We start from the raw sequence: 12,926 nt of genomic DNA, 5'->3' as shown, positions 1-12,926 counted from the left end.
GCCAAAGATCTTTGTATATTAGTATAATTCTCTCCAAATACTCTAAGGTGTTGATTAAATTTAGTGTCAGTGGCAATGTATCCAAATTACACAATCTGCTCCTATGAGGATCAGGTCCTCGTTTGGGCTATAAATCTAAGAGCCATTAGATTTCTGTGTCCACATCCATTTGTTGGAATTACATTCTAATTTTTGTCATTTCTTGTCTAGTATAGGCTCTCTATTCAGTAACTCTTACTGGTTTCATATTATATGTTATAGTTTTGTCTGTTCTCATGGGCCATTTTGAGTAGGTTAAAATTACTAAAATCAAAGGGTTATAATGATCATCATTCTCTTTGGGCTGTGGATTGGTACCCTTAGGAGTAAAAGGATCTGGATTTCTTCCCATTCTGGGGATTAACTTTTGGACTATAGCCTTTCCTTTCTATCTGTCTGCATCTATGTTGCTAAATGCTTCTAATAAGATTGCTGAAATGTCTTCCTTAGTTGCTTTCTTACTGTAGAATGTAACTCACTGGGTTGGATGATCAGGCCAACATCTGGAGTTCCCCTAACTTTAAGTTTTGTCCAGACAAATTCTTTCTAGGTCTTTAGGGATCCTAAATCACTTCTTGAATAATGTTGATTGTGTTAGTGAGCAAAGCATATTCACTATTGTCCTCCTGCCTTTCCCAACAGTGTTCAAAGCATGTTTTATTATACAGTTGCTTAATAAAGTATTCCAAATTATTTGTAATATTACAATAAGCAGTATTAAGATAAATATTGTGACCAATGTCAACCTCCAAACTATAATAGCTCAATCAATTTTATCCATTGACTGACTGTTTATAGTTTCAGTAAGATGCTATAAATGGTAAATAGTGTATTAAGACTAAAGTTTGTGAATACAGTAATGGTTTTTAATATATTTTGGTCAATTATAAGTTTAGCATAATTTACCAATCTGTATTTCAAAATGAAGCAATGGCCAATTTTAATTATTATTAGTTTGGGTCAGGCGGCCAACTATGCCAGTTGTTTTTGTTTGGGGCAAATTATGCTCAGAGACTGAGATTTGTCTTTGCCAATAATTTATTTAGCACAGATTTACTGTTGGAATTATAATTTATAATAGCAATATTTTACAAGCCAATAGCATACAGGATAATATTTCTTAATAAACCAATGAAGAAATATCATACTCCACACGAATGATAAAGTAGACTATTGTTCCAGGAAAAGGAGAGATGAAAGAAATAAAGTCCAAATTTAGCTGAGGTGTACCTTTCTATCAGTTGGTTCTTGGTAGGATTAGTGCTTACAACTAAAAGTTGGGCATCAGCTGTTCTGTTGAGTCCCTCTATGCTGGGGCACACAGCGAGAGGGTAATGACACCAGTGTTGACAGGCAAGGTAGGGTGCTCTAAAAGCTATTACTGGAGAGACCAGTACACGGTTTATACCACTGCCCATAAGGAGTAGCTTCGCCAAGGCAGAAATGGATGTCCCTTCTCTTCCTGAGACTGTTTCGTGATTTAACACCACAGCTGACCACAAATAGCCTGGCCGTGACAAGGGCAAGTCTTTCAAGATCTTTAGAGAGCTATTATTAGGTCACCAAAAGTAGCCTTGCCCAGACCAGACACTCTTGGTAAGCCCTCACAAATTCTTGTTATTTAAAGTTTAAATGTCCCTTACATAATAGCCACTCTTTATGCTCTTCTCAATAAGTCCCCGGTAGTGCACTGTCAACAGTTAAGCTACCGAGTGCCTATTGACAACAGATGTTGATAACGACATCCCGACAACATAAACAAACTCACCCTTAGATTCAAAACAATGTTACTTAAGTCATCAACAGGTAGATTTGAAATCATAACAAACCAGTATACAACTGTCAAGTTGCCAAAAAAATTAAAAAGTCTTGCAAAGTAGTGGTAACTATGTAGTGATGTGAGAAAAGTCACACATATTACTTGTGGAAAGAAACTTGAATAAGAACTTAGAAAACCATTTCAGCATTACCTAGTAAAACTGAGAACAAAGATGCTTTATTATCCAACAGTTTCAGTTTTATAGTATATTCCTTAGAGAATCATTTTCACATATGCACAAAGATATATGCATGAGGATGTTCAGTATAGTATTTCTTATAATAGAGAAACTTTAGATATAATCTCACTCACTATCTGTCTCCAGAAGAGCGTACAAAATTCAGCTTTTTCATATAATGGAATATTGTCTGTATAAAACACATAGAGTCATGTATCAAAACAGATTTCAAAAGAACATAATATTGGGTAAAAAATACAAGTAGCAAAATATTATTATGTAAATTTAAATGTTTTTGATATATATGCATGTAGTACGGGCATGATAGATTTTTAACTTGAATATAGATATTCTTTCAGAACAACTAAGAAAAAGGGATATAACTTAGTCCCTAAGATATATATATTCATTCATTCATTTATCCACTTTATCATATAGGCAAGAACATTCTAATGAATACTTAGCAATGTGTCAGTCACCATTCTAGCAGATGTGGATACATCTGTGGAAAAACAGGCAGCGTTTACCTTCTGTTGTGGCTATAAAATTTTGCTCCTGTGTGTGTGTGTGTGTGTGTGTGTGTGTGTGTGTGTATCTGATGAAATATTTACCAAATTTATACTTTACACATTGATGCCTGTGCATTTCATCTTTCAATTGAAAGCACTATATTAAGGGATCTCATAAGATTAGCTCAATTATTTTTAAGTCATTTGTATTTTATTTTATTTTTATTTATTTTATCATTATAAGTATACCCTTTAATCCCTATCCCATTTTTCCCCACCCCCACCCCCCACCCTTCTCCCCTCTGGTAACTATCAGAGAACCATTTGTTCTCTCTAGTTAAGAGCCTGGTCCTTGGCTTCTCTCTCTCTCTCTCTCTCTCTCTCTCTCTCTCTCTCTCTCTCTCTCTCTTTTTCCTTGCTCATTTATTTTATTTCTTTTTAAAAAATGTTTCTTTATTTTGTGAGGGAGAGAGGGAATCTCAAGAAGGCTCTGTGCTGTCAACGCAGAGCCCAACATAGGACTCAATCTCAAGAACCATGAGATCATGACCTGAGCCAAAATCGAGAGTTAGACACTTAACCAACTGAGCCACCCAGGCACCCCTGTTTTGTTTCTTAAATTCCACATATAAGATGGTATGGTATTTGTCTTTCTCTGACTGACTGACTGACCGACTGACTGATTTCCCTCAGTTTAATAGTTTCTAGCTCTATGTTATTTTTTATGTATTTTTTTGTTCTGTCTCATATAAATTATATATGAGACATCTCTTTTATCTAACTATTCATCTGTGGATGGACTGCTTTCATAGTTTGGCTATTGTAAATAATACTACAATAAACATTGGGGTGTGCGTGTCCCTTTGAATTAGTGGTTTTGTATTTGTGTGTGTGTTTATGTGTGCTTTTGCATTTTTTGAGTAAATACCCAGTAGTGAGATTCCTGGATTGTAGGGTAGTTCTCTTTTTAAAACCTGAGGAAACGTCATACCGTTTTTCACAGTGGCTGCTCCAGTTTGCATTCCTACCAACAGGGTACAAGGGTTCCTTTTCTCCATATCCTTGCCAACATTTGTTGCTTCTTCTAGTTTTTATTTTATCCATTATCACAAGTGTGAGGTGATATTTCATTGTGGTTTTATTTGCATTTCCCTGATGATGAGTGATGTTGAGCATCTTTTCATGTGTCTTTTTTCCTGCATGTCTTTTTTTGAGAAATATCTCTTCATGTCTTCTGCTTATTTTTTAATTGGATTATTTGTTTTGGGGTATTGAGTTGTATCAGTTCTTTATATACTTTGGACACTAACCCTTTATCAGATATGTCATTTGCAAATATCTCCTCTCATTCAACAAGTTGCCTTTTAGTTTTATTGATTTTTTTTCCTTTGCTGTGCAGAAACTTTTTGTTTTAATGTAATACTATAGTTTATTTTTGGTTTTATTTCCATTGCCTCAGGAGATATATCTAGAAAAATGTTGCTATGGCCAATGTAATAGAGATAAGTGCCTGTGCACTCTTCAAGGGTTTTTATTGTTTGAGGTCTCCCATTTAAGTTTTTAATCCAGTCTGAGTTTATTTTGTGTATGGTGAAGAAAGTGGTCCAGTTTCACTTTTGCATGTGATTGTCAAGTTTTCCCAACAAATTTATCGAAGAGACTGTCTTTTTCCCATTGTATGTTCATTCCACCTTTGTCAAAAATTGACCATATAATTGTGGGTTTCTTTCTGAGTTTTCTGTTCTATTCTATTGACCCATGTGCCTATTTTTATGCCGGTACCATACTGTTTTATTACTACCACTTTGTAAATATAACTTGAAATTTGGAATTGTGATATCTCCAGTTTTGTTTTTCTTTTTCAAGATTGCTTTGGCTATCTGAGGTTTTTGTGGCTTCATATAAATTTTAGGATTGTTTGTTCTGGTTCTGTGAGAAATGCTATTGGTATTTTGAGTTTGTAGATTGCTTTGGGTAGTATAGACATTTTAACAATATTTGTTCTTCCAACCCGTGAGCATGCAACTGACTTTCTGTGTCTATTTCTGTGTGTTAAGAAAGTCAGATACTGCTCTTGCTCCTAATAATAATAGCATTATGAAGAAGAGGTCCTGTCCTAGGACATAGAGCTTCAGAGAGTGTCTCCTATGTGTGTTGCATGTGCTTTCCTGTTGAGTCTTGGTGTCTTTTTCCATCAGAGCCTTTCTTTGCCTATTGTGCAGAGTCTTTCTTTGCCTATTGTGAGGAGTGTTTGGTCCCCAGCAAGGGTGGAAGCATTTTATCAAGATGTGCAGTGATCTGCTTGTGAAATGAAATCTGCCATTGCTGCCACCAGGACTGAGGTCCCACACAACCCATGGGTTGGGAGATGTGATGATGTGATTAAAAAAAATCTTTTTTTTTAACGTTTATTTGTTTTTGAGAGAGAGACAGAACACAATGGGGGAAGGGCAGAGAGAGAGGGAGACACAGAATCTGAAGCAGGCTCCAGGCTCTGAGTTGTCGGCACAGAGCCCGATGCAGGGCTTGAACTTGTGAACAGTGAGATCATGACCTGAGCCAAAGTCAGACGCTCAGCCAACTGAGCCACCCAGGCGCCCCATGTGCCAGTCTTCTGGAGGAGGGGCCTGCAGTGCTGGGACTGAAGTGAGCAAGACAGGGAAGGGCAATTACTGAAGTGCAGGGTATGGGGATTGGTGCAGGCAAGTTAGGTAGCAAGTGTCAGTGCTGATCTGGTTCCCACATAGGGCAGTTGTTTATGCTATGGTGGGGGGGGGTGCGGGGGGAGGGGGGAGTTGTTGGGAGACAGGGAAGGAGCTGATGCCTGCCAGCTCATTTAACTGGAGGGATCACATCATGACCCCTGTTTCTCCATGCCATGTTCTCAGATGAGACTATTACTCTCCTCCCTCCTGTCTGCTCCCAGTGTTTTCCCAGCTGCTGGTTCTACACTGTATCTTCTCTGGCTTTTTGTCATACTGTCTCTTTAAAAGTGGTGATTCTACTTCCTGATGCCCTCTGGACTTTCCCAGAGCAGAGCCTGCCAATTTTTAAAATTCTCAGCTTTAATTTCTGCTGGCTGTAAGGACTAATGAAATTTGGCCCCTCTTTCTTTCAAAGGCAAATATTACTGGCATTCATCCTCTCCATTCATGCACTCCCTGGTGTGAAAAATCTGTTTTCTGCCCTTCTCTACACCACTGGCTCCCTCCAGGCATGAACAGCATGGTCTGTTTTGCCCCAGACCACATCCTCACCTTTCCTACCTTCAATCTGGCCTCTTCTCTGTCGTTATTAATGGTGTTTATTCTGCCAGTTTTTAGGCCATTTTCTGGTTTGTTTACACTGATGTGAATGTTATCTAGTTGTATTTGTGGTACCAGGCAAATTTAGGGTACTCCTAGTCCACCATCTTCCAAGCCATCTGAGATTACCTCATTTAACCGTCAATAGCTTTATGAGCTAAATATTCATCTCACTTCACAAATTAGGCACTGAGGCTTTCAGAAATTATGCAATATGCCCAAAGTCATACAACTAATAAGTATGGAGTTGGGTTTAACTTGGTTATCTGATGCCAATGTGTGCTTCCATGTGATATGATGGGAAGAGAAGAGTTGGCAATAATTCTGTAACTTGCTCTCCACTCCTCAGGGATATGATAGGGAATTTTTACTTTGACTAGACTCCTCGCCAACACTGCATTGCCATTTACTGGCATAGAGATAATCAAGTCATTATTTAAGAATGTTTTTGTCAGGATATATCTGGTCTGAATTGACTGCTTATTATGAATGCATGTAGAGTTATAGACTTATGGGAATACAATTGGTTGAAGAACAGAAGTATGTCATATAGGCTCTCAGCCTGAATGAATAATGAAGTATAAACAAGAAGCCCAAATCCGAGCAGCTTCCTTGTCTAAGTATGTTGCATTCCTTGTTAGATCTCATCTGTTACTTTGAGATGGCAAATATGTCTCAAGGCAGGAAAAGGGACTTTTTTGAAGTCATGGTTTAGAACCTTTCAAATAAAAGCCTATCAAAGCAAATGGTTACATTGAAAAATTCTTAATATGATAAATCCTATGTATATTTTACCACAATTAAAAAAACAAATATTTAGTGACATAGTTGGTAATTCTGATTATCAGAATGTGTGTGTGTGTGTGTGTGTGTGTGTGTGTTCATGTGGCCTTTTATTTCATGAGTAAATGTTTATGCTGATGAATGTTGGTGGTGGCAAGGTTAAGCTTCTTGATAGACACACTCTTCTCCATTGATTTAAACATTAAAATAGTAGGAGTCTTGAGTCCTTTACCCTTAACTGGAAGTAAGCTCATACACTCCCCAACTGGGTTTCTTAACTGGTACACAGATGACTATCAAATCTTTAACTTAACAGTAAGAAAGAGTGAAAGCAATTTCACTTTTTGCAATTTTTTTTTTTGCAGTCTGAGTTTGTGTCTTGTTTATTTGAAAGAAGACTAGAAAGATTGAAGAGGTATATGCTTTCTAGACAGCTAAAGTATTTCTTTCCCTCTGTCTCACAAAAGCCTCAAAAGCACTATGTAGCTACAGATCTTTAAGCTGAATCTGGAAGATTAATTGCCAAGTCAGGGTTTTATAATTTTTCTTTGGGCCTAATGTGTGCATATAGATAGAAAAGTTCTTATTTTTCTTTCACTGAGGTAGGAATGAGAGTAATATTTTAGATGGGGCCTGGGAGTAGGAGTTGATAGTGAAATGTGGAAATAAAAATGGGAAGACTCTTTCTTTAGTGCTGAAAACAAAGAGAGAGCAGCCCAAACAACAGAGTTAGGTTTTTTTTTTTTTAAGTTTATTTTTGACAGAGACAGAGTGTGAACATGAGCTGGGGGAGGGGCAGAGAGAGAGAGGGAGACACAGAATCTGAGACAGGCTCCAGGCTCTGAGCCATCAGCACGGAAGCCGACACGGGGCTCGAACTCACAAACTGTGAGATCACGACCTGGGCTGAAGTTGGACGCTTAACCGACCGAGCCACCCAGGTGCCCCCCACTTTTTTTTTTAATTTTTAAAAAGTATTTATTTATTTATTTATTTATTTATTTATTTATTTATTTATTTATTTTTCAGAGTTAGGTTTTAATTAAGAACTTAATTAATGAGGTAAACTAAAATAAATGGTATATATACAAGAACTATGTAACTACAATCTACCTAATGTCTATAGAGTTGATAATAGCCAAGTAAGAAAGTGTTAACATTCCATAGGACAGGACACATTCAAATTTTAATAATCAGACAACTACTGGAATGAACTAATATGAAGAGCAAAATTTAAAACATAATATTTCAGATAATTTTAGATTTAGTATACTTTTATAATTTAAATAGAAAGGAAATACCTGATCTTAAGCTTTTTAAATCAGGGCAATTTTATTAGTAAATTCTTGGCTTTGGGTAACAGCTTTCTATAGCTTCTTCATATAAAGGTTCAAGATGATATTGTATAAAACATTTATATTTTCAATAGCTGGAAATGCTAGGTATTTTGGCCCTCCCAATTATTACAACTAATTTAAAACCATGATATCAGGTCCAGGATGGTTTGTATTACTACTTACACATTCATTTCACTGCAATTATTCCTCTGTGACTTGATTATATGCACCTCTATGACCTGCCTTTGAATGGCTGAAAGTCTGATGATGGTTGTGGCCAGGATGTATTGTAGCATTGCCTAATAGGGCTTCTCTTACACATGAAGCATTTCTTTTGCTATAATGTTGAGCATTGTTGCAACAATGAGGTTATTTTAAATCTGTACTCTGGAGTAACAATAGTTTCTGTGAACACATTCCTACAGATATGATCTGGTAAAAGGAATATTGTAAAGCCAAAAATATCAGGGGTTATAAAGCTAGAAGATTAGTATGTAATTCAGTTACAAAGTCAATCAACCGTAAGTCATAAATCCCTAAGAAAACAGGCTTAATTAGTTTGGGTGCACGCCTCGTGAAACATCTTGTCAGGGAACTTAATTAATTTTATTTAAAAAAATAAAAATAAAGCTTAGATTAGAAGCAATAAAAAATCCCAGTGGCATTTTGCCATTAATAGTCATTTTGTTGACATGCATGACCCAGAATACTATATTTTAGGATTATATATTGGTAACCTATAGTTAATATTGTGGAATCTCTTTGTTCCTTCTTGTGTGCAGCAACCTCACTTCATGCTATGCAGTTTTAATTCAGTGAGAATAAAATTCCCCTCTGTAAATTACTCTTTCAAGTACGGCTGGTAATTTAAGAGCATAAACCACCTTTAACCAAGCTCTTTTGAGGGAACATATAATTTTGGAGGACATTCACTCACTAAGTTGAAGCTAGGCTACAATTCTCTTCTATAATTCTGTCCATACTCCTTATTTTATGCTAATGTGTCACTGTTCTTCGTTATTCATTCCACAATAGATTTTAATCATGATAAAATAAAAATTGATTAAAGAGAAAGAACATATGAATACAACTTTGAATGTTTATGAAAAATGTCCTCATGTGCCATTTTCTTTTAAAAGTTCCAGTTGCATGATCATGTTGATATTCCCTAAGTTATTTTAGCAGTCTTTACCCAATAATTGAAACTTAGTTTAAACATTAATCATTTTTCTTTTAACCATTGAAATATGAGAGGAAGGTATATTTTCCATATTTTACAAGTGCTTATGAAGTCAGATATCTAAAAGTTCAAGGTAAACTAAACAGAACTTAGAAATTTTCATAAAGTGGTTTCTGTTTATTTCATCTTTTTTTATGGGGAAAATATTATCTTTGTGTTAAGTCTTACCAGTTGTAAATTGCATTCCAAACTTAAATTATTATGTTTCTCACCAAAACCTAGAAGCTTAACCATTACAGGTCCAAAGAGTAAGCAAAGTAAGAACAATCAATTAAGTTCAGAAAAAAAACAAAAAAAAAAACTAAGAGTCAAATCTATAACTCAACATAGTTACACAGGCACAAATAGATGAATTTGGAGGTTAACCATGGTGAAGAAGACTAATTGGCAGGCCACTTGGGTAACAAATTAAATCAGCAAAAGATATATACCTAAAAGCATCTTTCCTTTTTTTATTTTTTAGCATTATTTAATAATTACTAGGTTAAGCATATTAAACTGCTTCTTTTAGCAAATCAAAAACTCTTGAATATGTGTTTCAACTTAGGAATTAGGTACCATAATTTATCTTTTTTATCAAGAAAAAAAATCTCCCCTTCAGCCATCAAATATTTGTCTATCTACTTGAAACTATGCTTGGCTGAAATTTAAGAAAATTGAGTATTTAAATTTTTTCTTAATTGAAATGAAGGGAAATATATTCTCAACATGATAGCCAAGTTGACTCATTTTATATATATCAGATCATGTTACTGCTCTATTGAAACCCTCTCTTAGTTTACCATTTTATTCAGATTTAAAGTTTAAGTCCTGAGAATGGTGTAGAATGTCCTTCATAACCAGCCTCCTCCACTTTTGAACCTTCTGACTTCACCTGCTACCACTTCTCCTTTATTACCATTGCTCTACCTTCTTGCTATTTCTTGAACATACCGGACATTGTCTCACCTCCCTCAGGGATTTTACACTATTTTCTCTGCCGACAGTATTCTTTATTCACATATATGCATGGATTACATCCTTACTTCCTCCAGGACTCTGCCCACTATGAGGATGAGTATTTCTTTCAACATTTAATATTAAGTAGCATATTCAGAGTTATCGAACTTACTATTTCCCTTGTCACTTAGTTCTTTTCCTTCTCTATTCCACTCATACCCATTTTATGTAATACATACTTAACTTGTTTATTTGGTAATTGGCTGTCTTCACCCACTAGAATGTAAGCTCTATGAGGGCAGGGACTTTGTTTTATGACATCTATATCTTAAGATCCTAGAATGGGAACCGACATGTAGTTGGCACTCAAGACATAGTTGAAGAAGTCACTACATTGAAGAATAGAAAGTCTCCTCTCCAGGGGAAGTCTTGGAGAAAAAAGTCTTGAATTTGTTGCAAACATGTCTTTAAAATATTTCCATTTTGAATTTATTTTTTTTCAATAACTTATCTTGCCCAAGCAAATAAGATACTCTCAGTGAAAAGAGAAATGAATTTGAATAAATTGATATTAAGAATTTGTGTTTACATTCTCAATTAAAATAATTTGAGTTGGATTGGTAAGAAACTGGGTTTGGAAAATGAACATTAGTGATATTTTATGGTACCTTAAAAGAAAAACAAAAGGTATTGTATTGAGAAAGAAGGACTGGCTTCCCTTCCCAATGCATGATCAAGATGATCTAAATACAGTATGCAGGAATAATTAAGAAGCTAGAGGAGAGAGTGTGCTATGCTGTCTAGAGATACTCATTTATTTAAACAATACTTGAATGCTTACCACATGTCAGACACAATTCTAAGTATCATGCAACTTTCAATAAGCCAAAAATGCTCATTTAAACAGAAAAATGAACTAGTAAATAAATGAAAATAATTTTAGATGGTGATATAACAAAAATTAAAGAAGATATAAACTGGACTCCAATGGGATAGATTGGATAGTTAGAGAAGAACTCACTTCCCTAATCTGAATTCTATAAGTAAACAATCATGAAAGGATCAGGAGGAATGCTTGCCAGATAGAGGGAATAAGACACACAAAGGCATTAGGACCAAAAAGACCTTGGTGTGTACAGAACAAAGTGGAAGCTAACAGTGTTGGAACACGGGGTGCTGGGGGAGTAAAAGACACAAGTAAGGGAGAGGAGATTGAATGGGCAAGCAAGATGTGTCCTATTGAAGGCTTTGTTGGTCATAGAAAGGACATTTAGTTTATGTCAAGTGCCATTTGAAGACTTGAAGCATGGGACTGTCCTGATTTGTTTTTAAAACAGTGTCTTGAGCTGCTGTGTGGAGATTGTAATGTTTTGTCCAGATTTATGTAAGTAAATTTTGAGTAATAATATATTTCACTTATATTAATACTTTTGGATGATGCCTTTAGAAGGGAAATATGTTCATAAATACTGGATGTAATTTTACATTAAGGTTTCATAATTTACTTAATATGATTTTATTTTTCATTGTAATTTTGAATTACCTATTTTTATCTTTCAAAAATTTCTACCTTAGCCTGTCTGTCCCTTCACTCTCCATCACTTAGTTATTCTAATTATTTGATAATTGGTTAAAGTGGAAAATAAAATATTCATAATTGGACTGTCTTAGTTGTGTTTAGGCTAGCTTGTATATAAAATTAAAAATTTCTTTAGTATTACTACCAATCCTATGAATATACTTTCAAACGTATTAAGCTTTTTTCTCCTGATTTACATAATTTTTCCATTTCATCATTCTGTATGTATTAGTTTCCTAAAGGTGCTGTAACAAATGATCACAGATTTGGTATCTCCAAACAATATAAATTAATTCCTTCATAGTTCCGAAGGCCACAAATCATTATCATTGGAGTGGAACAAAGGTGTTAGTAGGGACACAGTCTGTCTAAAGTGTCTAGGGGAGAATCCAGCCTAACCTCTTTCAAATTCTGGTGGCTGCCAGTTTTCCTTAGATTCCACATCACTTCAGTCATCAAGGACAGCATATTCAAATCTCTCTCTGACCCATCTTCATAACATTTTCTCTGGTGAATTACGTCTCCCTCTGTATCTCATAAGGGTACATGTGATTGCATTTAGGGCCCACCCAGAAAATCCAGGATAATCCCATCACAAAATCTTTAATAATATATGCAAAGTCTTTTTTTTTCCCCATATAAGGTGATGTCCACAGTTTTCAGGCATGAGAACATGTATATCTTTTGGGAAGTCAGATTGTGTAGCATCTAATTCTTTTGCCTGATGTATCTAATTCTTTTGTCCCATAGATGTAGTTTGTTTGTTTTGCTCATTTAAAAACTGTTTTCTATAATTCTAATATCTGAAACAAACAGAAGGAAGAAAAATTCTGAGAGATGGGTGGTTTTCAAAGAATGTAATTTCATTTAAATAAGAAAATTGGGGACTGTAAATGATAATTCATATTAATAAATTTGACACTCTCATAAGAAATGAACTCTTTTCGTTAGAATTTGATAAAGTGTGTTTTTTTCCCTAGAATTTGTGCCTCTTGATGTTTGTCAGTTCCTAATATATCTCAACTTCACTATTCTTGCCTGAAAGTTGATTCCACTACTACTAATAACTGACATTGGGGTGGGAGTTAAAACACATCCACTGCTGAGAAGCCCAGTTGTTCTCCCTGCTCCTCTCCCACTTCCAGTTCTCACTCCTCCTTGGAGTGAATCACTATTAGTTCTGATCCCATTCATCTGC

The 12,926-nt window shown here is 35.4% G+C and overlaps 1 long non-coding RNA gene across 2 annotated transcripts in view; it reads left to right on the top strand.

The window, feature by feature from the left end:
- The window catches only part of LOC113602890 (uncharacterized), a 551,376-nt gene that overhangs the window by 306,734 nt on the left and 231,716 nt on the right, over positions 1-12,926 (top strand). The window lies entirely within an intron of this gene.

This window comes from Acinonyx jubatus, chromosome B4 (assembly GCF_027475565.1).
Source record: "Acinonyx jubatus isolate Ajub_Pintada_27869175 chromosome B4, VMU_Ajub_asm_v1.0, whole genome shotgun sequence".
NCBI lineage: Eukaryota > Metazoa > Chordata > Mammalia > Carnivora > Felidae > Acinonyx > Acinonyx jubatus.
This window is presented reverse-complemented; position numbering and strand designations above follow the sequence as displayed.